We start from the raw sequence: 24,419 nt of genomic DNA, 5'->3' as shown, positions 1-24,419 counted from the left end.
GATTTTTTTTCTATCAGCAATGGTCCATGCCAGGACACATAACCTGGGCCCTTCAGATTCCTTGCGCAGTCTCCAATTCTCCTTGAGTCGTTGCGAGACTCTGAGGCGGGAATAATAATAATAGACTACCATCAAAAACAAATATCCTCCTATTTAGTAGGTGCAGTCTAGTAAACGGAGAGGACACCATTGTGTTACAGTGTACTACACACGACATATCCTGACAGTGTCGAGTTCTGGTATGTTACAGCCTCAGAGGCCACTGGTGGTACACTTTATACTATTTTAGGATCACAGGCTCGGGTAAATGACCGTGTCTGTTATTAACTTCGGATATTAGGTGACGATTCATCCTCAGGCTTTTATTTCACGCAACGCACCTTTATTAACAGCTTGTATGTAACTAATGCACAGCGTCAATATTGTTATTGTTGTTGTTGTCACAAGTTCATCTAAAATGTGAACCCGACAAACTGAAGGTTGACGTTGCCTTCCTCCTGCAGTCCACCAGTCTCCTTTCAGGGGATAGAGCAGAAGCTGAGGGACGTTTGTATGACAATGTTGTGGAGCCACACGGTTATATCCGTGCCACCACATGAAGGTGTCCCTCTTCATCACCGTGACTCTGCTTACAAATAAACAAAGCATGCAGTAAAAAAGCAAGGTATGAGAAGGAATATAAATAGTTAAGAAGAGGTACTGCACAGTTTCCTTTGTTAACAAGAATACGTCCAGTAGCCTTCAATTTTTACATGGCAACCGACAGTAAACTGAGCTCAAGCCATCCTTCCCGAGGATATAATATCTGCATACTTCTTTCAGCTACAAGAACAGTTGGTTTGAGAAAGCACAGGAATAATGCAGATGGTTTGTGTAGGCTATATGTGTATAACAATTCCAGTTCCAATAATCTTTACTGACAACTAAAGTCATTTGGAGAGAAACACAAATGTAATATTAGAAGAAGGATTAGAAGGTCAGTTTCTAGGATTATAACCAAATAAATGTATTCAACTTAGTTTAGCAGTGGATTGTCGAGTTCAAACATATTTTATTTACTTAATACTCATTTCGGTATTATCACTCAAACCTTTGCGGATGCTGAGAAGCAATTCTGAACTTTTAAAGCACTATACAGAGTCTGAAGTTTTGGTTCGTTCAAGGCCAAAACATTCCACCGCTGCATGTTATAAAAACATATTAGTCGCACGTGCACCAATGTGTTGCTGGCCTTTACTGCAGACATTACAATACAGTTTTCTTTTGTGTACCAAACCACTAGGAAATCAGTTGCCATAAGTTTGATAAACGTATGACTGAAACGTTTATTTAATGTTTTGGGTATGGCTTGCAAAAAAAAAAGGCGTGGTCGACACGAAGAAGTCTTCACTAAAATCAACTTGCAATGAGGGCCAGCACCACAATTCGTCTAAACTGGCCTGTCTTCCGTGAGTAGACTATCTATCTATCTATCTATTGCCAGACGCCTCAATCCTGTTTGGGGTGGCCACAAACAAATCGCCTCCAAGTCGCCCTGTCCCCCGGCCATTTCACTGCCCTGCTCCCAACTCACCCCCCCCCCTCTCTCATACACCTCTCCACCCCATCCCTCCATCTCATCCTCGGCCTCCCTCTCCCTCTTCCCCCATCCACCTCACTCACATACACTCTCTTCGTCAGTCTTTCACCCTCCATCCTCTCCACATGGCCAAACCACCTCAGTGTGTTCCTCATAACGCTTCCTATCACATCCACATCAACACCAAAACGCTTCTTTATATCCTCATTCGTCAACCTGTCTCTCCATGTGACTCCACAGGCTCCTCTTAAATAACTCATTTCCACTGCTCTCACTCTTGACTTGTTTCCTTCCAACAACGTCCAAGCTTCACTTCCGTACGTTAGAGTTGGTATCACAATACTGTCATGTAGTAACTTCACTTCCATGCTCACTTCCCTGTTTCTTATCACTGCTTTCAAAGAACCAGCAACCTTTCTTCCCTGATGTACCCTTTCAAGCACTTCACCCTCCAAACCTCCATCCTTACTCATCACACTACCCAAGTACTTAAACATACTCACATTATCCAATTCCTCACCATCCAACCTCGCTGTACATTCACTGACTTCACCTCTCTCAAAGACCATCACTTTACTCTTCTCTACATTCACCTTTAGATTCCGTTTCTTACACACTCTCCCAAACCCATCCACCAAGCCTTGCAGCTCCCCTTCGTCTTCACTCAACAACACAGTATCATCTGCAAACAACAGTACAAGGAGTTTCCAAACACTATCCTCTCTCACCAGGGCCACTCCAACATCCACTACCCTACCTTGTACCTCTTTTATTGCCCCATCCATGTACAGATTGAACAACCATGGAGACATGACACATCCCTGTTTCAAACCAACTTTCAAAGAGAAAAATTCACTTAGTTCACCATCCACACGCACTGCAGCCTTCGCACCATCGTACATACTCTTCACAGCATTCAACAACTTCCCATCTACTCCATAAATTCTTAGCACTTTCCACAATCCTTGTCTATCCACCCTGTCATATGCTTTCTCCAAATCCATGAAAGCCGCATACAACTTCTTTCCCTTCTCTGGAAACTTTTCCACTAAAGATCTAAGAATGAATATCTGATCTACACAACCTCTTCCCTTCCTAAAGCCTCCCTGTTTTTCACCAACTAATTTCTCTGATCTTTCTCTAACTCTGTCAATAAGTATCCTACCATACACTTTTCCTATTATACTAAGAAGACAAATGCCCCTATGATTACCACACACTTCTTTTTCCCCTTTTCCTTTGTACAAGGGAATAATTATACCTGACTTCCAATCCTCCGGGACTCTACCTTCCTCCCAGGACAATCTGCACATCTTCCACAACCATTCTACTACTATCTCTCCCCCATGCTTCAGCATTTCACCACACACTCCATCAATTCCTGGGCCTTTCCCTGATTTAACTTTCTTCATTGCTTCCACAACTTCTATCCTACTGATTTCTTCCTGTCTTCTCACCTCCCTCCTTCTCCCAGCCATTCCCCAGCCACTTATACGCGCATTACTTCCATCCTTTACGTTCAACAATTCCTTAAAGTGTTCTCTCCATCTGCTCACTTTTTCTCCCTTCTCCACTAGTAATCTACCATTATTATCTTTCACTCCCCTGCTAACTTCACTTCCACCCTGTCTTACTCTTTTCACCTCTTTCCAGAACATTTTCTTACAGTCCCTCCACTTAACACTCAAATTCCTTCCAAATTCTTCATTCACTCTCTTCTTACTCTCTCTTACTAATCTTTCACCTCTCTCTTTCTTTCTGCATATAACTCTCTCTTCCGCCTCTCAACTTCTTCCACGCCCCTATTTCTCATCCATTTATTGTATGCTTTCTTCTTTTGTGCCACAGCCTGTTTCACCTCTTCAGTCCACCACGATGTTCCTTGCACCCCCCTCCGTCTTCTCTTCCTTCCACACACCACATCACATGCTGCAAATATTTCTTCTGTAAATATCCCACACACACCTTCCACGTCTCCCATCTGCTCCAATTCATATTTGCCCAATCGTTCCTCCACTTTTCTCTTATACTCTGCCTTTTTCTCATCCTCCTGTAACCTTCCCACTCTCCTTGCAACTACTCCTTCCTCTCGTCTTTCCCTTCTTCTATTCCTCCATCTTACTTGAATTCTAATTCTGGCCACTACCAAGTAGTGGTCAGAAAGTCCACTCCCCGAACCTCTATAAACTCTTGCATCCATTACACATCTTCGCATCCTTTCATCCACACACACATAATCAATCATTGCCTTCCTTTCATTCAGTTCACCACCCACCCTTCTCATCACTCGCCATGTATACCTGTGGATCATTTTATGCCTGAAGAGGGTATTGGCTATCACCAACCCCCTCCCAGCACAAATGTCCACTAACGCACTCCCATTCTCATCTATCTCAGCAGGCACACCCCACTCACCAACTATTCCATCCACCTTCACATTCCCAACTTCACCATTCATATCACCAATCAAAAACACTCTCTCATTCCTTCCAAACTTTTCCATGCACACTTCTACATTTGTCCAGAACTCTTCTCTCACTCTTCTAGCACGATCTTGCGTTGGCTCATACACACACACAATCGCCCACATTTGTATTCCAACTTTCAACTTTACCCACACAATCCTTGACCCAAGTGATCCATACTGTCTTATGCTCCTCTTCCATCTTTTACTCACAACTATACATACTCCTTCCTTTGCCCTCTCATTCTTACCTACTCCTGCACATATACCCCATCCATACTCCCATTCTCTCACACTTTCTCCTCTCCATTTTGTTTCAGTTATTCCACATACATCCACTTTCGCACCCACAAGCACCTGGACAATCTCTCTCTCTCTTTCACCTCATCATTCGCTCCCCTTACATTCCACGTTCCGATAACCATGTTCTTTGTCCGGTCCTTGGTCGTCATCGTTTGGTCAGTCCTTGCCCGAGGCTTATTGTTTGTTTTTTTAGGTAGTTGTTTTCCGGGGAGGGGCACTAACCCTCCGCCAACCCTTTTAGTCGCCTTTTACGACAAGCAGGGATAGTGGGGGAGTATTCTTGAAAACCCCCCTACCCCCAGTTCTCTTAAATAAGAAGAAAAAATAAGATAACACGAGTAAGGGATGCATGACGTCACTGGCCTAATGAGACCAAAATGTATAAGGATAAATGCTGTCTCAGTTGCCTTCTAACTTTGACCAATGTGTTAGCCCTGCCACTTAGTGGCGTATATGTGAAGGAGAGTCGTGTAATAGCAGTACTGGGAATGAGAGGGGGATTTCTTACATACTGCATAATGTAAACGTCCAGCAGCATCAAAAGAAAGTTACAGGCCCATTACGAGACTGAATGGGAGGACCGTGATTTATTACACTTGGTCACTGCCAGTAGCAAGTACAGTCTTCTTTGTGTTTCTGTTAGCAGGGGGACCTGCCACTATTCTGGTTACAGTTAAGCGTTAAGAAGCTTCTTGAGCCTGAAAATGCCTCTCGGGAGTCGCTAACACGTAGAATTAGTTGTGTATTCTTGAATTTAGTATGACAAAGTTGCCGATAGTCTGAGCAAACACTTTGCATTTTTTTTCTGTTCAAAGACGACCAAAAGCTCACAGTTGGATCAGTTATACTTACATCAAACATATCCTCCATTTAGCGATATTCAGCTGCCTTTTGGATAGATGTTTTTCTCCATGGTGATTGATGAAAAAGTCGCCAAACTGTATGAATTATGTGTTCTACGAGGTTGTTTATGCTAATGACGCTCTGTACTTGGCGAAAACATCATAGTAATGGGAGAGTGCTTTTTGTAGTTGCTGATTAGGGATTGTGGGACGTTCATAGGAGTGTAAGGGGAGCGGGTTAGCAATGTGAGACCGTGTTGCAGGGGTTATGTTCCTTGTATGAGTCAAGATCGCCCAATATTATGTTCTTTGTTAGTTTCAGTGTTTTATTGGCTTAATGATAACTGCTGATAAGAACCGATAGTTTAGTTAGGTGGTTTATTGCAGGAGGCTAGGCTTGTGGGCTCTGCAAATGGCTGGGACAGTAGTGTGTCCTGGATCAAGGTGAGGATAATACATTGTGTGCTCTATGGCGTTTTAGAGTTTCTGATCTGTACATGGCAAGGGCTTAAGAACAACAGCATCAATCTGGCCTCTCCCAGTGTATGTCAACACAAACTGTCAAGTCTTTGGAAACCTCAGTTTCATAAAAAGAATGAATTTGTGATCGTGGACTTGGCAGCAGGCGCCAGAGAGACTGAACCCACCGGCCCACAGGGACACCCTGCTCATCAGACCATGAACCCGGTGAAATTGCTGGCGTGTTTTGCAGCCGAGGCTGGTATTGTCCTGTTTCATAGCAAAGAACTTCCAGGTTACAGCGTGGCTTTACCGCCAAGCCACAGAAAATCAGTTACTTTGCTGTCTAGAATATATGCTCCATCCTAGCACAGGCTGGAAATAGTGGGTCATCAAATAAAACACTGACTGAAACGCCACCAGAGTTGCACACTGCCAAAGTATTTGTGAATAAGTAGTGTAAATGCCCTTACAATGAAGCAGTGAATCAAATTAGTATATTTAGTTCCAGTCATAATGACGGTATAGCCTACACTGCTCGTTTCAGGGTACGTGTGAGCATTCTATAAGTGTACAGTCTGCATTTTCCATGAGTTTGAGGATACAGTCTAGCATAGAGGCTTACTTAATGCCTCCTTGACTTCTCACTCGCTTGACTATGGTAATTCTTTACTTGAAAGAGGCTGTGTATGCTGCTCTGCCCATACATTATTCACTGTGGTGTGATGCGCCAGAGAAGAAAGCGGAGACAGGAGACATGAATTTTAACTGTAAAGTAGACGTAGTAAAACGACAGGCGTACTTTTGCACACACACACACACACACACACACACACACACACACACACACACACACACACACACACACACACACACCGTCACAAGAAGTCAGAATGTATGTGTGTCTAGGTCAGCTGTTCACATAACATGGTGTTTGGGCAGGTGTGCACACATCCTTCATCAATCACACCCACGAGCAAACAGCAGCATGGCCGGGAAAGTCGCTCCTCATTCATTCATAGGCAAAAGAAAACCTCACAGTGGTTAACCTTTCCACTCATTGAGGTTTTACCTGAACTGAATATACCCATTGGGTTTACCTTCTATGCATGTTTACGTACTATTCTGTAAACTTTTTACTACCCTTAGACGAACTTCCTTATGAGATTTTTTTAATCGAGGTATTAGATACAGCCTTCGTTAACTAAGTCATTGCAAAAAGACACCTCACAGCTGGTTTAAAATTTACGAGTAAAAGTCACGGTACTAATGTAAAAAAAAAAAAAAATTTCTAATACTATTACAAGAGGTCCTGCCCACGAATTACTTCTTCTGGTGGTTACACGACAGATCGTGCATCTGCAATGTGTCAGAATAGCCGTCATAAGAATCAAAGTCGAAATAAGTGAGGTCTCGTCACTTTCATTAGAAAACGCATCCTCCTCTCACATGATGTCACATGGGGTATCAGCCGCTCGGTCTACGTCGAACTTGGCGCCAGTCCAGGGTTGCCAGATTGGGCGAGAAGTAGCGGATTGGGCTGCTTTTTTGGGGGGTGCGCTACCAAACTTTGAAATCCGCAACTTGCTGCTTTTTGGGCTACTTCAAATTACGTTTGGGCTCTTTATCAGGTGATTGGGCTACTTTCCTACTATAGCATGTATTTTATATTTAACATTTTTGAGATTAATCTTGAATGATTTTGAAAAAGTGAATTTCCTTTTTCAAAAGGAAGAAGCAGATCACGGTAGTCTTATTTTTGAGCTGTAAAGTTATACTTTATCAGTACTCAGACGAATCCTATATCCTGACAGTGTGCAGCCTGAAGTGGACATGGGTTTCACTTCAATTTTTCTTCCTCTTGAAAGAGTTGACTTTGGCCATGAATTTTCTGTTTTTTTCTGACAGCAAGAGAAAGGATAATATAATTTCTGGAGGAGACTTACTGTTAAGTCTTGATGCCACAAAGTCCTTATTAGAGCATGTAAGGAATTACTTCCTCACATGTCAGAAAATGCTGAAACTTTAAAGAAAGTAAAGAACCTGTCACCAACTGTTCAAGTCACGCACGTCTTCCATTCTCAAAGCTGCCACTTGAACTAGCAGATCAATCTAAGATAAGTGAAACTGAGAGCTAGTGGCATCAGATCTTATATACCAACAACTGGATCATCATTTTGGCCAAAATCAATCACAGTGAAAAATGTTGGAGAACTAGTAAATAAAAGATCTTGCAGAATTTGCACTAAAGGCATACAGCATCCCAATAAGTAATACCTTGGTTGAACGTGTATTTTCCCGAGACACATCAGTTAAAACTAAGTTGAAGAACAGAATGGGGTTAGAGCTCTTAACATCAATTTAAAGAATAAAAACAAGCCTTGAACTAAATGGAACCTGCTGCTCATCATTTGAACCTACAAAGTCCATGTTAAACTATGCCTCTTCAATCTTCAGATATGATGACTTGGATAAAGATGAGGAAAATCTATTGGACAACATAAATATGTAAATACAGTGATGTACAAAAAAAAAAAAAAAAAAAAAAATTTAGTTCAAATAGTACAAAATGAGTCCATTAATTTAAAGAAAGACTACGGTAATTATTTTAGTTCATACAAGAAAGATCCAGAAAGTTCTGTAATTTTACTAAACAGTAAGAAGACACCGAGGACAAGAGGAACAACACATTAGTTGAAAGTTGAAGTATTATTAAATTGTTTTTCTAAATTATTATAAAGCAGCATTTATACAATATCTTATGTATTTTTATTGGGTTATTTTTGTTGCGTTCCGCTACTTTTGAGGTTTTGTTCTGCGACTTTTGGTCACAAGAATCTGGCAACGCTGCGCCAGTCTAGCTTAAGCCACGGTGTCAAGCGCATCCCACGATGCCTGATTTATTGTCTAAAACTGAGCAATAATACATACAACAAAAGTATTTGTTATTTACTTATATCCCTAAATTATCCACGGGTATACCAAGTCATCCACGTTGACGGTTATTATTTGGAAATGGTTTTAAGCAGAGGTGTATGAGGCAAGATGGGAATGTCGTCCCTCACAATTTTTGATACTACAGTAAAGTTCAAAGCAAATGATGTAGGAGAATGTTTCTAGATTTCTAATTAATCATATCCTTGTAGGGGAGGTTACTGTGTTTATACATTCATATACTTGCACTGGCTTGTCTCAATAGTTGACACATGGACTTTTCTTGCCTGCCTGCATTAGATATGTCTCTATTTGCTGTGAACATCGGTAAACTTCACCACTTCTCACAATCCTTGATTGTTTCAACCACCCTATAACAACATCAGCAACAGATGAAATATTAAACTTTCTAATGAAAATATATATATATATATATATATATATATATATATATATATATATATATATATATATATATATATAGTATACTGTATACATGTGGACAAATTAGCCTGTTCACTACCATTTTCCTTCGCAACCCCGCGTGACGTCACAGCTACTCATTTTTTTTTTTTTTTACACGAACTAGCGTATGACGAAATCTTATGTATTTCGACTTCGATAAAAATAGCAGTTGAAATGTTCGACTAATTTTGCATCGTGACTAAAAAAAAAAAAAAAAAAAAAAAGACCAGCTGTCAAATCAAGACAGTTTTAGTCCTGCCACATCCTTTCCTAGTCTCCCTCCCTCTCTCTCTCTCTCTCTCTCTCTCTCTCTCTCTCTCAACGGCATCCAGGTTAATTTTCTTTTTTTCTTTGAGGGGTATTTTTCCTGGGAAAATAGGCAGAACTTCGAAACTGTGTTTTTTGCTTCTTTACCTTACATACAGACTCGAAATTGTTTTGGGTACCCTGTAAGACCTATTATGCTCATAAATAGGTTATTACTGCTATTTACAGTTCGCATGGGTGATGAAACAGAGGCCAAGATTCGGCGGAGAGTGAAAGTCAAAAAGAAATATTCACAGAAATCCATGTGATTTCTGACTGGTATGGTAATGCTCTGCAGTGGTGAGGTAGGCTAATGTTTCATGCAGATAAAGCCCGAGTCAAAAAACAAAATATATTTATATCCATCATTATACTTTCCATGGAGATGCATTCACTGGTGTTTTCCGGTATAGGGTAGGTGGTATGGCATACAGTATATATAGCTTGTGTGGTGAAGGGTTAAATTCATCCACTTACTGCAGTCATTATTGTAATATTTCCATGTGAATATTAATGTATCTAGGACAATCAGTTCAGGAGGTACTAGGAAAAATGTGTAGGTCACCTTTCATAGGCTGTCCTGAAAAATTATTTTTCAGCATAAAATTTTGTATAACCCTTTTGCTTATAAATGAAATAATGTTTATCCAAAAACCATTTTACTCAGTTCCACGCACAAGAGAAATCAAACATTAGACTTATAGAAGAAGTAAAGTACCGTACCTGTGCAGCTATTTCCTGTGCATTCAGAGAAAATACGGAAACTGCATGCCCAATCCTGCAAATATGTATGCTTCTTTCACTTATATAATTATGTCCACTTTCCCCTGTTTCTGATCGATTTTACTTCTGTGAGAATGGCTGACCCCTTCCAAGAATTATTATAATAATTATTATTTTTCTTGGGGGGGGGGGACTACGTTATGCTCCCTAGATATCGCATTACAGATGACAGTCCATTGTACAACGTGTGCGAAAATACCAAAGCCATATTTGCTCCCTTTTTACTATTTCTGAGAATTTTTATTTTGATGAGGGGGCTGACACCCCTATAAATCATGGTTGGAAATTTTATATAGTGGAAAACCTTCCCAGTAAGCAGACGAACTCACCTGAGAAGTTTTATTAAATCTATCAAATAGCCTAGGAGGGACACACACAGAAATCTGGCGCAACAGTATAGGGCGAGGTGCCGAGAATACCGTCCTGCTTCACATGATTGAAAAATATCTTACTGAAAACCAGTTACATAGATGAGTATGCAGTAGCCGTTTTTTAAATTTGTCAATAAGTTGTGAATAAACTGGCATTTAAATAAACCAACTTGCAGTATCAAAAAAAAATATTAAAGCTGTAGCGCTTTTAGTTACAAGAGCAATCAGTGTCGTGACAGACGCCTCTTAAGGTTGTTATGCCATCATTTACTGTAGGTCAAGTTAGCTCCATTCAGTCCAGCTTTTGTCTATGAAAGTTTGTTCAGGGCCACTGAAATTCAGTAAAGTTCGTTCATGTCAGTTATTATCCTCTTTTTCTAGTGCTAATTTTTAGGTCTAATATTGCTCAGTCAGTTTAAGTTAGGGCTATTCAGGACCAGGTAAGTCCAGCCAGGGTCAGTTCGGTCAATCTCGCTTCACTAATGCTACTTCAGGGTCAGTCAGGCTCATTACGTTCGTTTCACCCTTGTCGACACAATTCATGTGAGGTAAAGGCAATTCAGGTATATTTCGATTCACTCTGATCAAATTAAGGCCAAATGCGCCACTAATGATCGTTCCCGTCCTTCATATCCATTCAGACTTAGTCAGGTAAGTTTATGTCTGTTCAGATTAGTTCAGGCGAGTCAGATCCAGTTCAGTTCATTCAGACCCATTCATAGCCTTCACATACAATTGGGCCCGGTCAAATCAGACAGGGTGGTCTGATTCATGCAGGGCAGCTCATATATGTTCTTTCAGTTCTAGTTCAGATAACCATTTTAATATAAGTAGATCAGTTCAGGATTACTACGGCAATCAGGTATTTCCAGCTTTGACTGATTTACGTTAACGAAGATCGATTTAGGTCATGTATGAGAAGGAGTATGCCGAAAATTACCTCTATCAGTGCCACGGGTTTAGGAACATGGAAGTTTAGGGATTTCAGGTCATTTAAAATCCATTTAGGCCACTTTGAATAAATCATATCTTTTCATTTAGTTTCGGACCAGGTTTTTGGATGTGTATGACAAAACTAGAACCTGTAAGTGCAATGGTTTTATAAGTGTAGCAATGCGGGCTTTTCATTTCTGGAAAGGGTTGGTGGTGGCGAAGTGACGAGATATTAATTATATGATGATAGTGAGTTGTATGGCATAGTGGGGGAAAATGTGATACTGTGAGCGTTATAGGTCAGCTGGTAGTCGAGACAGTTAATTATGACATTTACCATTTCAGAGTAAAAAAAGCATGGTGTGGATGGAAAGAAGTGGGCAGAATACTATAGGTGTGAATGTCATGACTGATGAGGCATGCTGTAGCATTTTGGAAAATACATGCATTCAGGTTGGGTGTTGTTGTTACTGTAGGATGTATGGTGCAAGTCAAAGATGGCGACAGTTAGAAATATTTCGCGTAGATATCAGGGAGCGCATGGGGTAGGAGGGATGGGGTAACATGGTGGTGAGTAGTGTGGGAGAGTTGGACGAGCATATCTTCTTGTTGATGGTGTCGCCTAATCCCGACCTGTCTTGCCCAGCAGACCATTCGACCACAAATATGCAATTGCCTCCGTGCAACCGTCCATTACGTGCAGTGCAGTGCAGACGCCGTAAAGGGATTAGGTGCACCATTGTGGTAAATAGTGCCTCACGAGGGTCGGTTCAGTTTCCTTCCCAAGGCAAGGCGTAGGGCAATATGAGGAGGTTTACAACAACTCCAGCATACACAGTGAAGGTGGGTATTGTATGAGGGGCAGAAACGGTGGTGTGAACAAATTTTTCTCAAAAATCGGTTGTCAGGGTAAAAAAATAAAAAATAAAAAAAGTTTGGGTGGGTGCAAAACGTTGGGCTGAATTTGCCGAGATGGTGATGGGTGGTAAAGCAAAGCTGTGAATGTTACCCTGAAAATTACCGTTTAGTAGTCGGCTTGCATGATGGTGGGGATGAATTAATTCACAACTTTTTCCTAGCAGAACAACAAACACAAATTACGTTTTTGTTCTCTCATATACCTGGCATCTCAGAAAGCTAAACACCAGGAAAAAGGACGTGTCGGTAACGGAGAGGCTAAACAGAAATATCCTCCGTAATATGTATAGCACAGTCACATGGTCATGAAAGCAACAGTTATTTCAGGGGGAAAAAAGGAGTACTGCCTGAGGGCCTTCTAATCTGCACCACCAATATGCCACAAACGAAAATGTGTGAGAGGTTCCACTGGTTATACTGCAACGAATGGACAGGTTACTGAGATAAGACTGCGATCGGAGGAGGTCAAAGGACGAAAATGAGTGTTAGAGTATAAATAAGAAATAGTTTAGAAATAAAATTCAGGCGTGTTGTAATTCTCTTCAAGACGATTAGGGTTATGGTTTCCATGAAAGTTGCTGAAGCCCATGTAAGACAGACACGATGTAAACATATCACGTGGTCAGTGTATTGATAGGAGAGCCCAAAATCTTGTCTGCTCTGGCCTATTCGTATGGAAAAGATGTAGATTTGTTATCAGGTGACCAAGGAATAGAGATGAAAGTCAGAGATTGTGGTGAACACTGAAATCACTTAAAATGGTAAATGTAGAGAAGGGAGAAATATGTGTTCCAAGTTAAGCATATATATATATATATATATATATATATATATATATATATATATATACTGTATATATATATATATATATATATATATATATATATATATATATATATATATATATATATATATTGTTACATAGCCTATGATTTCATCGTCCTTTGTGTGGTTTTGACGCGCAGTGTGCTGCATGTTTGATCACGAGCGTGTTCTGCCTCAGTCCCCCCCTTCTACCGTTATAGTAGAGTAAGTCGTTCTCTCTGTTGTCCAGAGCGGGATTTTCAGCTCTCTGTCCCCATGGCTTCATTTGCGCGTCCCTCTTACAAGTTGTATCAGGCTCTGCCGGCCCCTATATAATGAGCTCAGTCTCTGCATCATGGCCACTTAGATCTGCTCCTCATTTTGTTCACATCTCTGTCCTCCCCTGTACAATTATTGTTATTGTGAGTGCTCAAGAAATCTCCAAACATCTAGCAGCTGTGTGTAATTTGAGTATAACTGTTGTTGTATTTTTTCGTGTACTGTGTAGCATAAGGTTAATTCTTAGGCCTAGTGAGGTTTTGATTAATGTTGGGTTGTGTCAGTTATTTTTGATAATAGTTTGTATCTGTAATTATTTATCTGGCATTCACTGAGTATTATCTGGTATCTCATTTTATCAGGGCTGACTTAGATAAATTTACTCTTGCTAATTTCGTGTTAATAGAGGCTATTGCAGTTAACCATATATTTAACCTGTTTTTGCCATTACATTATCCTTATGAGTCCTGAATGTTTTGTTGTTAATTTAAGCATTAAACTTTAACTTGTAATTTTACCTAACTCTTTTGTTTTGAACCTGGAACTTTACGGGACAGTAGTGATTTTTAGCATTCTCACTGAAAGTGTACGTTATCTTTCTCTGTTTCGTAACAATATATATATATATATATATATATATATATATATATATATATATATATATATATATATATATATATATATATATATATATTGTTACGGAACAGAGAGAGATAATGAACACTTCAAGTGAGAATACTAAAATCACTACTGTCCCGCAAAGTTTCAGGTTCAAAACAAAAGACTTAGGTAAAATTACAAGTTAAAGTTTAATGCTCAAAATAACAACTAAACATTCAGGACTCATCAGGATAATATAATGGCAAATCAGGTTACATATATGGTTAACTGCAATAGCTTCTATCAACACGAATTTAGCAAGAGCAAATTTATCTAAGTCAGCCCTGATAAAATGAGAAAACCGAATAATGCTCAGTTAAAGCAAGATATAACATTATTACAGATACAAAATATTACTAATACTTGCTGACAGTAAAAACCTTACCAGGCTTACGAATTAACGCCATATGCTATACAGTACAAGAAAAATGGTAATAACACTTATACTCAAATTATACAGCAGCTAGATGGCTGGAGACTTCCTGAGCACTCACAAAAATAATAATATACTGTAAAGGGGAGGACAGAGATGTGAACAGAATGAGGAGTAGATCTAAGTGGCAACTAATGCAGAGACTGAGCTCATTATGTAGGGGCCGGCAGAGCTTGATTCAACTTGTAAGAAGGACGTGCAAATGAAGGCATAGAGGACAAAGAGTTGACACTCCTGCTCTAAACAACAGAAAGAACGACTTACTCTACTATAAGGGGAAGAAGGGGGGGAGTGAGGTAGAACACGTAAGCCTGGTCACTATGGAAGCCACGTGGCGAACATGCAGCATACTGTACATTAGAATTATACAAAGGATGATGAAATCATAGGCTATGTAACACCTCCCCACAAAGAAAAAGAAATTTACAAAGGAAATTTCTTATTACTCTAAAACAATCTGTCCAAAGTCTAGATAAGCAATCTGCAATAACATTTTCTTTCCCCTTGACATGTTGTATGTCTAATGAATACTCCTGAAGAAGTAGACTCCATCTTCTCAATCTCTGATTTTTATCTTTAAACTTACTAAGGAATTTCAGTGGGTTATGATCGGTATAAATGACTATGGGGTCAAAACCAGAACACAAACAAAATGAAAGATACTGTAAACCCAAAATCAAGGCCAAAAGCTCTTTCTCAATAGTTGAGAAGTTCTTTTGAGGTGGAGTGAACTTCTTACTGTAATAAGATACAGGGTGTTCAATACCCTGATCATCCTCTTGCAGCAAAACAGCCCCAGCTCCAGTATCACTTGCATCAACAGCCATCTTAAAAGGCTTAGCAAAATTTGGAGTAGCGGGCACTGGCTGACTTAATAGGATAGCTTTAAGTTTGCTGAAAGAGGATTCACAGTTATCGGTCCAGACAAATTTAACTCCCTTTTTCAGTAGGTCTGTAAGTGGTGATACAAGAATTGAAAAGTTAAGAACAAATCTCCTGTAATAACCTACCATTCCCCAAAATCTCTGTAGCTCTTTCCTACTTTTAGTTCTGGAAAGATCACTTATAACCTGAACCTTAGCTCCTGGTGGTGCAACGTGTCCATCACCAATTACGTACCCAAGGTACTGAACTTTAGCTTGACCAAACTCACACTTTGATAAATTAGCTACAAGATTAGCTTGAACCAAACGCTCAAGAAATTTACTGACATGGCATAGGTGATCTTTCCAGTTGTCACTGAAGATTAATACATCATCAATATAAACAACACACCCTGCCAAACCCTCTGTTACAACATTCATGAGCTTCTCAAAAGTGACTGGTGCATTCTTCATACCATATGGCATTACAGAACATGCAAAAGTCTTTCCTAGTGTTACAAAACATGAGATCTCCCTAGCACATTCAGTCATAGGTATTTGCCAGTATCCCTTTAACTTATGTACCTAGCCTTTCCGATCTTGTCTATGCAATCTTCCACGCGAGGGAGAGGTTAAGTGTCTGTTTTAATTATCTGATTAACATGTCTGAAGTCGATGCAAAGGCGCTGTGACCCACATGGCTTAGGGACTAGAGTGACAGGAGAACTCCACTCTCTCTGACAGGGCTCAATCATCTTGTGGTCCAACAGGTAGCCAAGCTCCTTCTGGATGAGAGGAAATTTGACTGGGTTCACACGGTAAGGAGGCAGTTTAATTGGCTTTGCGTCTCCAACATCGACATCATGCATCAACACAGTGGTTCTTCCTGGAGTGGCACGGAACACTTGCGGGTACTCCTGCAGTAATGCTGAAAACTCCTGCCTTTCCTCGGGAGCTAGATGAGAAAGCTTAGTCTGGAGATCATTCATGATATCAGGATTCTTCCCCAAATTATCACTTAGGCTCATACTGCATGGGAGAACTTCACTTGCAGACTCGGGTGGAACAGCTAAATGGAGACTGGGTTATTTTCGTCCCGCCTGTGATATAACTTTAGCATGTTGATGTGACAAAGTTGCTTGTTCTTTCTACGATCTGGTGTGGCGATGACATAGTTGACATCACTGAGTTTCTTCTCCACGAAATAAGGATCACTAAACTTGGCTTGAAGAGGTTGCCCATGCACTGGTAGCAGAATCAAAACCTGATCTCCTGGCTGAAAGTGGCGTAACCTGGACTTCTTATCATACCAAGTGTTCATCTTCTCCTGAGCAGCTCCTAAATTCTCTCTCGCAAGCTGTAAAGCAGTGGACAGCCGTTCTTTGAACTTCATCACATACTTCAGCAGGTTGACGTCATCTTCCTCCGACAGCCAGCATTCCTTGAGTAGCTTAAGGGGTCCTCTTACTTCATGGCCAAACAGTAGTTCAAAGGGTGAGAAGCCCAGTGATTCATTTGGAGATTCTCTTGCGGCAAATACAACGAATGGAAGACCTTTATCCCAGTCTTTCTGATGTTCCAAACAGTATTTCCTGAGCATCGATTTGAGTGTTTGATGATATCTCTCCAACGCTCCTTGGGTCTGGGGATGGTAAGCTGAAGACGTGATCTGGGTGATGCCCAACTCTTTCAGAGACTGCTTGAAAACATTTGACATGAAATTACTTCCCCAGTCTGACTGTACCTCCTTGGGCAGACCAAACTTGGTGAAGAACCCTAGCATTTCCTTAACCACGTTCTTTGCTGAGATATTTCTAAGTGGAATGGCTTCAGGATAACGAGTAGCAATATCAATCAGGGTCAACACATACGAAAATCCTGAAGAAGTCTTAGGAAGAGGGCCCACAATATCCACCAACACACGGGTGAATGACGCCTCAAAAGGAGGAATGGGAACTAGAGGTGCAACCTTTTCGGTCTGATTACACTTCCCCACAACTTGACAGGTGTGACAAGACTTACAATACCAGGAAATATCTCTGAAGATACCTGGCCTGTAGAAGTGTTTCAAAATGCGTGCCACAGTCTTCCTCACTCCAAGGTGTCCTGCCAAACTGGAATCATGAGCCACTCTAATGATATCCTGCCTACAAACACGAGGGATGACAACTTGATGTACAACCTCCCATTCACAGTCGGCTGATGCTGTTGGGGGTCTCCATTTTCTCATAAGTACTCCTGACTTTATATAATAAGAAGTAGAAGCACCAGCTGACTCTTCCTTACTGCAAGCAGAGTTAGCAAGACCTTTCAACTCAGGGTCAGCAACCTGCAACTCAACCAACTCTTGACGAGACAAATTATCAACACTACGGGGTACTGCCTCATCTGGTGAGTGGTCCAAATTAGCAAGAAAAGTGTCAGCAAGGATAACATCATCATCATCATTATCCTCTAAGTCACCAGTAACTTTAGACTTAGCCCTAGTGACAGACATGCAGAGAACACATCAGGGACACCATAATCCTGGGTCGCAGTCACTGGTTCACCAGACAACTGAGGAGCCGGACAGCTTGACTTCCACCAATATCATTTCCAGGTAAGAAAGTTACACCTGACATTGGGAGTGTCTCAACCAACCCAATCATAACGGAACCATTAACAAAACCAGACTCTAAATTCATTCTGCACAGAGGGACAGAGAAGTAATTATTCCCTACACCTTGTAAGATTACAGTTTCATCAAAGGAATTAACATTAGAGCCTAGAACACTGGTCAGCATAAGGGATTGGCAAGCACCTGTATCACGATATATTTTAACTGATTTCCTGTCATTACTGTCCAGAGGACTGACAAAACCATTAGACAGGAAATTAGCACATGAACTCTTGAGAGTGTCACCCACGTTACTGCTCAAAAGAGGAGCTTCATTATGAGAATTTAATTTACCCCTCAAAGCAGGTTCAGTTAACTCGGTTAAACAATTCTGGGAACTCTCAAGGGTGGACACTAGACCAAATGACTGAATATTTAAAGACTCCTTTTTGTTCACATCACGCTGTCTCCTGAAACATTTCTCCGTAGTATGACCAAGCTTACTACAATAAGTACATTTACTTTTCTGAAATCTAGAGGTGAAGCTGGTATTTACTTCCTGAGAAACATCTTCTTTATTCTCTTTCCTGTTACCTGTACTCTGAGTAGAGGCAACGTACTTACTCTCAGCTTTTCTTTTCTCCTTAGAATATCTCTTGTGAGTGAGAACATATTCATCAGCTAAAACTGCAGCATCAGACAAGTTATCTGTTCTTTTCTCATCAAGATATAGGCTTACATCTTTATTAATACACCTTTTGAAGTCCTCCAGCAAAATCATCTGCTTAAATTTATCAAAATCAAAATTTACATTCTTAGAATTTAACCACTGCTCTAACAGATCTTTGATTTTTGCATACTCAACATGGGATTGCTTATCTTGCTTGTAAGTTGTCCTAAATTTTACTCTATAGGCTTCAGGAACAAGCTCATAGGCCTTAAGAATCAAGCTCTTAACTACATCATAATTATCAGATTGATCCTGAGGCAAAGATGCATAAGTTAATTGAGCTTTACCGGTGAGAACAGTCTGAAGGAGTACTGGCCAATACTTTTTGGGCCAATTAAAACCTGTAGCTACCCTCTCAAACAACTGAAAATACTTTGTTAAATCAGATTCATTAACATTTTTAGCCACATCAAAATCATCAGAGCTAGATGATCCAGTTCCACCTTGTTTCATGCGATACTCATGGTCTGCCTGAATCCTTGCAAGTTCAATTTGTGCCTGAGCCTGTGCCTCCTGAATACGAGCCTGAAACTCAGCCTCCTTAGCACGAGCCTGAAACTCAGCCTCCTTAGCACGAGCCTGAAACTCGGCCTCCTTAGCACGAGCCTCCTGCAGGGCTAGCTGTAACTTAGCTATTTCAATCTGCGTTAGCTCATATGGAGGAGTTACGTTAAACAAGCTTTTATTAATCATGCCAACAATTTGATCTTTAGAATGGTGAGAGCGAACAGCAATTCCCAATTGTTGAGCAACAAGCTTAAGTTCATTCTTTGTTCTGTTTTCTACATCACACACTGTTTGCACATTTGGCAAAAAATCTTTGGCTTCATCAAGAGTAGTAATAGTAGACATCTTGAATAAATCACAGCCACAAAATATCAAGCAATATCCTTATGATGATATCTTGAATATCCTGATAAGAGGTCGCCAAATTTATGTTACGGAACAGAGAGAGATAATGAACACTTCAAGTGAGAATACTAAAATCACTACTGTCCCGGAAAGTTCCAGGTTCAAAACAAAAGACTTAGGTAAAATTACAAGTTAAAGTTTAATGCTCAAAATAACAACTAAACATTCAGGACTCATAAGGATAATGTAATGGCAAAACAGGTTACATATATGGTTAACTGCAATAGCCTCTGTTAACATGAATTTAGCAAGAGCAAATTTATCTAAGTCAGCCCTGATAAAATGAGAAAACCGAATAATGCTCAGTTAAAGCAAGATATAATATTATTACAGATACAAAATATTATTAATACTGGCTGACAGTAAAAACCTTACCAGGCTTACGAATTAACGCCATATGCTATACAGTACAAGAAAAATGGTAATAACACTTATACTCAAATTATACAGCAGCTAGATGGCTGGAAACTTCCTGAGCACTCACAAAAATAATATTATACTGTAAAGGGGAGGACAGGGATGTGAACAGAATGAGGAGTAGATCTAAGTGGCAACTAATGCAGAGACTGAGCTCATTATATAGGGGCCGGCAGAGTTTGATTCAACTTGTAAGAACGACGCGCAAATGAAGGCATAGAGGGCGAAGAGTTGACACTCCTGCTCTGAACAACAGAAAGAACGACTTACTCTACTATAAGGGGGAGAAGGGGGGAGTGAGGTAGAACACGCAAGCCAGGTCACTATGGAAGCCACGTGGCGAATTGTGATCAAACATGCGGCATACTGTACATCAGAATTATACAAAGGATGATGAAATCATAGGCTATGTAACAATATATAGTAGAATTAAGGGATAAGGAACGACCACAGAGTTATTTAGTAAGAGACTTACACGAGGGCTGAAGCCAGATTCATGTTAAGAAGTAAGAGAACAAGTTTTGTTGCTGCTCTCATGCACGGAACAGCCACATCTGTCTTTAAAATAAGTATCCAGCACGTATAAGGATACAGAAAAAGTGCTTTACAGTAACCTCAGACAGCTGCATCTGAATGATAAAAAGGTTAGGAAGTGCAGACTGGGAGAAATGCCGTGATATTCTGCAGAAAGTAATAGAAAGTAAAAGTGGGTAGTATACTAGTAACACAATACTGTTGAGGGGCAGACTGTTTGAAGTGCCTCCTGGCATGACATACCACGTAACAGAAGAAACTCACGCAGTGCCTCGCCCCCCACTTGTCCTTTCCCTCAAATGGCCCAGTTCATCCTTTGCATTTTCTAAGCTCTCCGGCATCCATTTTTGTAAACTTTTTTTTTTTTTTTTTTAGCGACTCCCATTTCAGTCAACGTTCATCAGGTCCGGTTATTTTAGCTTGATGCTTCTTTATCTCCCTTTCCTAGTGTAGGACATCTGTTGCCGTCTTTGTTTCTGTTGCCCACATGCAGTCATACTGTTCATCACACTTATATTTCCCTCACTTACTTTGGAGTTTATGGTAGAATTAATTTTCCGGGAATGCATCTTTAAAAGTATTTATGATATCACATAATGTTGTATGCATCATCTCTTGGGATACGTTCTACCGGACAGTGCATCAGGTGAATGGTATCATCTGCAATAAGACTTTGCCCATTTACCTTTCAGTCAGATAAGTTTTTTTTTTTTTTTTTTTTTTTTTTTTGCCCTTACTACCTACAGTACACACGATTTTATTCAACTTATGGTTGAATTTTGTACCTTAAGGTAGACTTTTATAACTAGAAATGTGAGAGATAACGTTCATCAACCACATCAATATTAACGTGCACTATTCTGGAAAAATTATCTGGCGAAAGCTAGATCAGAGTCAATGAATGGAAGACTTAATGTGCATTTATATCTATCTATCTGTTTATATACCTAGGCTGCTTCCCCCAAGGAAAGGGAGGTAGCCGAGACAGGACGACACACTCCCAATTTACTCATCCATTCAAACACATTCATTCGCATCTTAGCCCCAAAGGGGAGAAAGGACAGATCCTCACCGCACCACACCGCACAAGGGTCAACTGCGCAATGCAATCAGTGACATCCGCAGCAGGGCCCGACAACAGAGCTGGTTTACCCCTGCCACATCATAACAGACCCATCCCCTTACCTGCACCTGACCTGACTAGCTGATCAGACCAAATGCGGGAGAATATCCCCTCAGGGCTGCGTCATCATTTATTCATTCACAATTTCTCTCCATTTATTTCTGTCACGCACAGCCACTCTTCCTTGCTCAACAGACATCCCTCTCACATCCCGCACTCTCTTCACACTGTCCATCCATCCTATTCGTGGTCTCCCTCTCAGCCTTACACCTCTCACATCAGATCTAGTTATCTTTTTCACCAATCGCTCATTATCCATTCTCTCCATATGCCCAAACCATCGCAACACCCTCTGCTCAACTCTATCAGCCATCTCCCGAACAACTCCAGTTCTCCTTTGCACTTCATCATTTCGCACTCGATCCATACGCGTCACTCCACACATACTCCTCAGACACCTCATCTCCATTACATTCAAACTTTTCCTCTCTGCTACCCCCATATTCCATGTTTCAGCCCCATATAACGCAGTCGGTACCACAACACCCTTATACAGCCTTCTCTTTACATCCATTCTAAGCGAACGACATCTAAACACTTTTTTCATTCCTCCCAGCACCTTTCCTACTTCACATATTCTAAACTTCACTTCTGTATCTATTCTTCCATCCAGAGCAACATGTGACCCTAAATATTTAAAACACTCTACCTCCTCAAGCAACTCACCATTCAAAACTATATTCATCCCCCTACCATCTACCAACCTAGTACACTTCATCACTTTACTCTTATGCTCATTTACTTTCAATTTCCTCCTTTCACACACCCTTCCAAACTCCTCTACCAACTGTCTCAATCTCTCCTTATTTCTTCCTTATATCGTTCCTTTTTTGTCCCTAAATCGGTTTCTTGATTTATATTGCTTGTTTCATTCAGTCACTAGTAAGATTTCTTGGCCAGTCTAGCGTTCTTGTACTCTTCATTTCTTCAGGCACAGCCACTACCTCAAAATATTTCACTAAATGTTTTCCAGCACATCAGCTCCCACAGATATCATTTACCAGTCCAGTCATTTGTCTATTTGTTCTTCCAGATCTCCTTAGAAGTATTATTATTATTATGTTTGCGGGGGGGGGGGGTACATTCCGCTGATGTGAAGAAGAAAATTGTACCTAGCAATAGATGGCTATAGTAATACAGGTAGGCTATCTAAAATTAACCGACGGTACGTGCAAGACTAATATGCGAAGGTAAAGTATTTCTTGTGGTAGGTGGGGGCCCTCACTATCTATTCACTCGATATAGTGTTGCTCTCGGTGTCTGCTTTTTCCTCTCTCCTTTCCTTCTTTACTTCCTTCCCCTTCACTCAATATTTCCTTCATTCTAACTCTTCCTTCTGCCTACTGGTTACTTTTCACTCCCCATTCTGTCTTTCTTTACTTCATTCTTTCCTCTTCCTTCTGCCTACTGGTTACTTTTCACTCCCCATTCTGTCTTTCTTTACTTCATTCTTTCCTCTTCCTTCTGCCTATGGGTAACTGTACACTGAGTGACAAGCCAAATGATCTCCTGCACGCCAGGAAACTTTATTACAGTGGGTGGTAAGCATATAACCAAATTATGGCGCCTGGTGGTTTAGTGGGTACTGAAGGCGCTCCAATCGGGTTGGGCCTGTGTAGGTTTATATCCAAGGGGTGATTGGGGTTTATTGGTCACGTAATGCCACTGAGGGATGAGTGAGGCTGGTCACTCACATCTTAAATGCTAGGACTAACTTGCCTAGCCCCAGGCTCCTACGCTCCACAGGGGACAACATAAGATTGGATGATGATGATGAATGATGATGTAAAGTACTTCTTGTATGCCGTTGGACAGAGTAGTAAAGTATTCACAAAAATTCCTGCTCATACTCCTAAAATAACAGCCAAATCATGTGAAGAAAAGCTGATATTTTAGTAAAGTAAACAGTGTTGCAAATTTCTTAAAATTAGAAATGACTTCGAGAAAAGGAATAGAAATTAATAAGTTACTGATGGTGCAGGGGCGCCATTTGGGGGGGGGGGGCAGCGAGGCGGGCTCGCCCCCCCAAGCTTTCAAAAGTAAAGCCTTAAATTAGGGTCAATAATAATATACCTCAGTAGTACCAAATAAGTACTGTAGTATCAAGTAATAATTGCAGTAATGGATAACATGATAACCCTGCCTGATCATTTCTTCACGTACTTCCTATTCTGCACACACTGCCACACGAGGCCAGTCTAGCCACGGGTTCTCACGGTACCAATGTTTGTCCGTGCCCGCCCGTCAGACTAGTTGGGGAGGAAAGCAGCAACAGAGCAGCTCTCATATTTACTTACTATTCATTCAGGAGGTACTCCACATACATTTATTTTGTCTCATACGTTTCAGATACTACTAGTAATTGTTTACTGTTAGTTCTAGGAGATTTATAGCTTCTAAGACTCGTTGTGCAAGTTTATTACATCTGCGTCATTTCAGACATAAATGAAGGTCAATCTCACAATGATGTAATTAAAATTAAATCCTAAAAGCTATTCTTGACTGTATATTGACACCAAGCTCCTGCTCTTTTTCCGCTTCCTTGATCTGGCTACGGCATGAGAAAGTGACGAGGATGTAGATTATGACACAGGTGACTCAAACGCTACCATCATGAATGAAAAACAGCCTTCTTACAAGTAAAAGTTTTG

Source organism: Coenobita brevimanus, chromosome 27 (genome assembly GCF_032717465.1).
Source record: "Coenobita brevimanus isolate Jiangsu-jjx chromosome 27, ASM3271746v2, whole genome shotgun sequence".
Taxonomy (NCBI): Eukaryota; Metazoa; Arthropoda; class Malacostraca; order Decapoda; family Coenobitidae; genus Coenobita; species Coenobita brevimanus.
This window is presented reverse-complemented; position numbering follows the sequence as displayed.